Source organism: Portunus trituberculatus, chromosome 16 (genome assembly GCF_017591435.1).
Source record: "Portunus trituberculatus isolate SZX2019 chromosome 16, ASM1759143v1, whole genome shotgun sequence".
In the NCBI taxonomy this organism is placed as follows: domain Eukaryota; kingdom Metazoa; phylum Arthropoda; class Malacostraca; order Decapoda; family Portunidae; genus Portunus; species Portunus trituberculatus.
The window spans coordinates 4630360-4635301 of record NC_059270.1 but is presented as its reverse complement, the minus strand read 5'-3'; the positions used below and the strand labels follow the sequence as shown (position 1 = coordinate 4635301).

At 41.1% G+C, this 4942-nt stretch overlaps 1 long non-coding RNA gene across 1 annotated transcript in view; it reads left to right on the top strand.

Moving 5' to 3' along the window:
• The first annotated feature begins 3740 nt into the window (after window positions 1-3740).
• Window positions 3741-4942, top strand: part of LOC123504547 — a 1298-nt gene continuing 96 nt past the window's right edge. Inside the window, exons 1-2 of the long non-coding RNA XR_006674864.1 lie at window positions 3741-4020; window positions 4587-4942. The exon at window positions 4587-4942 is cut by the window's right edge and continues 96 nt beyond it. This is a non-coding gene — a long non-coding RNA (uncharacterized LOC123504547). The remainder of the gene's footprint in view (window positions 4021-4586) is intronic.

The window sequence follows — 4942 nt, the reverse complement described above, 5'->3', positions numbered from 1 at the left end:
ATATACCTTATGTCTCCTGTTAGAGCTCGTCCACTTATGGCAAAGACTTAACTCCATATTCAGGCAGAAGTCACTAGTGAAAGACTGCCTGTCTCGCCTTTCTGCAGGTAACTGACTGGCCGAGTGCCTGAACTCCACTACCTTGGCTCGGAAATCCAGAAAAATGTTAAGCAAACAAGGTAGTTAACCAACCCTTCAGCGCCACTTCATCATCACTAAAACCAAACAATCCCTGTGTGATGTTTCGAGTCAAGCCACTAATTTAATGGGGTGTTATACTCAAGTAACTACCGTTACAAGGGGTATCATTCACTATACTCAACACAGGTGAATAGATTAGAAACATACTTGGTTCGAGATATTTTTATATTCCGGAGAAAGCGAGGCCTTTAAAAAAATATATATATCACTCGCTATATGAAATAAATAATAGGTAAACTGGGCAGGAATATTGTTAGTGTTATTTGAATTTAATTCTTTTATTTAGCATTTTTTATTTGAGAATTTTTTTCATTCGAATTCATTATATTTTAAATTTTATTTTTCATTTATTTATTTCTCCTATTTTATTTGATTTATTCATTCATTTTTTGTTGTCCGTGGTCAGTGGCCCTCCTACTAAAAATACACAAATGAATAGATAAACAGATATAAAGCTGAAAAGAGCCAGAGAGGTGACACTTCCTTCTCACACTTATCACAAGCCAAGTCTCCACCCATTGACTCCAGCAAACTCAGAACCTACACAGTTCCAAAGGCCACTGTATACGTACATGTGATGACTGTACGGGAATACAATTATCTGACAAGCAAGGAAAGGAAAACATTCGTCACAAGGAGATAACATACCTTTAGTTTCAGAGCATCATGTTTTGGCTTCTATTTAGGTATAACATCACACTTTTCCAACACTTATACGACCATGTAGAAAATTGCAAAAATACTATAATCACTAGTGGTGTTCTCGTTGATGTACTAACAAAGGAGTTACTTTATGAAAACCAGTATACAGTTGACCATCTCTGGTGTCTGGAAATAAACAATGTAGCGAGGATGCGCGTCACTCTGGTAAATAATGGCAGGCCTCATTGGCAGTGATGGCCGCGATGTAGTGCGCTTCGAGCAAGACTTACACTTACTTTATATATATGTATATATATATCCTCCCCCTCTCATCTTGCACATAATTAGTGGTGTCAAGATAAGTCGCAGTGAATAAATCTTTTCAACCTGTATATTTGGGATTATTTATCAATGCCATTTGTCGTGCATGCGCATGCTAATCATATAATCATGAGCGAAGCGTCGTGGAGAGGCTATTGAGGCGCCTAATGCCACCCTGATAGACTGCCCCATCCAGTACCTGCCTTGACGGAGGGCCTGCAGACACTGTACATCATGCTCCTCCTCTCATGCATGTTATTAATGAGTCCCTCCCTTCCAATAAAGTTGCTGGATGAAAGATATACTTGTTTTGGTACTCATAAATAGAGCCAGGACTGCCCCACGGTCCCAATTGGGTAAACAGCTTTCTAGGTTGCTGGCTCGAGGCTCTGGTTGGGGTTCAGAGGGGCCACTGGCTGGTGTCTTTAATTTGGAAAGGTTTTGGAAATGTTATTAACCCCTCCAAAAATTAGACGCATTTTTACCATGATTTTCGGGTATAATTGGATCATTTTCTTTACATGAGAAAGTGTCTATGGACAAGATTAATGGCCAGTCTTTACTATTTTAATCACCACATAAGTGTCTGAACCTGTATAAAATCACCAAATAGTAACCAGAATTGATATATAAATGAGGTATGGTACTGAAGGGGGGTTAATTGTTTGACATTAGGAGATAGTTTCGTGTGGGACATCTACATCACAAAATAACATAAGAAGGAACAGCAAATGAAGAAAACATGGATATATATGATAGTTAGCCAGTACGCAGTATGCTGCCGTAAACTCAGCTCGGATTACGACATACGTACACGTCAGGAAATGGTTACTTGAGAGTTTCGACATTGTTACAAGGCATGTGTATTAGTTAAAAATGCGTGACTTTCCTATATACGAAAAAACACGATTTTCAAAGTAGTAGTAGATAGGTTAATTGAAATAGTGAGAAATTTAATTAAAATAGTACCGTAGGTAAGTTAATTGAAAGAGTGGATAGGTTAATTGAAAGTATAACAAAATCTAGTAAAAGAAATACCTTGAATAAAAGAGGGTATATTTTACTAAAAACTAAATAACCTCTTCCTTCACTTAATCGAATATATAGTCAATTTTCTTCCATAGACTGATAACCCCATTTATCAGTATAATGTAGATTTTCTGGACAATACTTGTGCACCACCATTTTATTTATTAAGCTATTTAAGCCATAATAGGCAAAGAGTTAAAATACTCTGACAAAATGGCCTTACAAACTAAGTGAGCGTGCAAGACTTGTGTCCGCTTAAAGGGAATGTTTGGTGCGCCGCCAGTATCTCGAACGCTGCCTCTGTGACCACAATCTTAACCCTTTCAATACCATGACGTATTTCCATTTTCATTCTGCTTACTATTTGGTGATCTTATACAGCTTTATAAACTTAGATGGGGGCTTAAAATAGTGAAGACTATGGCTATTAATCTTCTGACCTCCATAGACCCTTCCTAATGTCAATAAAATACTCTAATTGTGCACAAAACTCAAGGTAAAAATGTATCCCAGTATCGAAGAGGTTAAGTGTTTCGGAGTCTTATCTCAAATTGCGACACTACGCATTTGAAGAAGCTCCGGACGTTTCCAATGGTGTTCTCGTGGTTCTGGTAGTAGTATCACGATGACGCTGCACTATATATACTAATGTGTGAACAATATCGCACATGAGAAAAGGATGGACGATGATGTTGTAATTCTACACCATCAATGAAAAAAAAAACTTAAGTAATCATTCTTATGGAAATAGAAAAAAAAAACTATTTTTGAGAGAGAGGAGACATTTCAGGGCACAGACCAAGGATGCGCCAAGACTCCACATACTGTACGATGTAAATACTCCTCTAAATAATAATGCAAAGAAAAATACTCCTGTCGTGATTTCGCCAGCATTCTCTGATTCACGGCACTTTATTCCACTTCATACGTCTTGAAGTAGCCAAACATTCACAATAACAAGAAGGTAAAGAACTTGTAAGCATCGTAACACCAGTCTAGGAAATTGAAAGAGAGAGAGAGAGAGAGAGAGAGAGAGAGAGAGAGAGAGAGAGAGAGAGAGAGAGAGAGAGAGAGAGAGAGAGAGAGAGAATTATTATTACCTATTATAATCAATTTCCCGTTAATGATACGTTTTTTTTTTCTTTATTCGTTGATTTACAGGCAGGGTTCACTTAGAGAGAGAGAGAGAGAGAGAGAGAGAGAGAGAGAGAGAGAGAGAGAGAGAGAGAGAGAGAGAGAGAGAGAGAGAGAATATTATTATTATTATCTTATCATAATCATTTATTACGAAGGAAGCTTCAAACTGTTACAACATAATGATAAAAAAAATCGTGTATAATTCTAAGTACTACACGGAAGGTGAGATTGCTTGATGAAACAAATTAATGCAATTGAGTGCGTGTAATGTTTGGTTTGGAAGGAGTTAAAGAGCGTGGCTAGTTTATATCCAGGTGGTGGACCAATGGTTAGGTTCACTGGTAGCGTTTCATATGCTCGTTTGCCCTCAAATTGCTCTTTCCTTATTGGCAGGTTGGGGGGGGCGGGAGACGAGAACGAAGTAAGGTCAGTAGCTCAGAATGGCAGCTGGAACAGTATTAATCTAGACACCACGCTCGCTACATCTCCCCAGTCTCCACGCCACCACCAACCTTCGAGTCTACGCAGCCTAGGGTCCGTCTGTGTATTGTCGTGGGTGTGACGTTCAACAGCGGCAGGAACAACAATGGGAAGCTTGATCTGCGTGGGTTTTCGTGCGGCGGGGTGACGTGCCACTGCTGTGAGGTTATCGGACCACACCACACCACACCCCAGCCCAGCGGAGGAGAGGTTGGTGGTTTTTATGTAAACGAATAATGTAGGTATGAGGTGTTGGCACTGCAGTGGTGATAGGAAATTGTTAATCAGTAACTTGAAGATTGTTAGGAATGTTGACTGATAAAGGATAACTGGGTGTGTAGGATGTGGGGGTGGGTGTGGTGTGGGGAGGGTTGAGAATGGCTGGGAGGAATGAAGTGAGCGTGAATGGCTCGTGGCAAGAGGAGGCAGTGGGAACTGAATGCTGTGATAAAATGGAGGAGACAGGCGGGATGGTGTGGTGCGAATGTTTGACTGGATTAGGGCACTGAAGACGTGTAACGGAGTAGATAAGAGTGAAAAGCTGGCTGAGGCACTGGAGTTTCATGAGAGGGGGGAATTAAGTGTTTGAGTTAGGGCACATTATGGATGGATGGAAGTGAAGACGTAAAGGGAATATATGGTGTTGAAGATGTGAAGGATGAGTGAAAGGCTGGCCGAGGCAGTGAAGGAGTTTGCTTACGGCAATCTTGTTAGCTGTAGGGATAATTAGTGAACAAGTAAACAAGGTGCTGCTTCATCTTTTTTGTCCATTACAGGCGTTGACGATCCAAAGGCCTGACTATACAGCGGTAATGAGCCTCGTCTACCTTGCACGGAAAACGCTCACTACCAACACCTTTGCTTCCGCCACCGCCGCAAGATTGGGGAAGGACTCGCTGCCTTGCATCGCGCACACGGTCTACTCTTAACGACCGCCGCCGTTGAGGGAGACTGGCTGGATGAGTGAGTGATAGAGGCGAGGCAGGTGTGGCGAGGCGGAAGATTGGAGACGAGAACCAACTGATGACGGCGGACACGGAAGATTCCACTAACCAGGTAGATGAATGTGTGGCAAGATTGTGCTACACCGCCGCCACCAGTGATTCAGCTTCGCATAGCAGACATCGTCCTA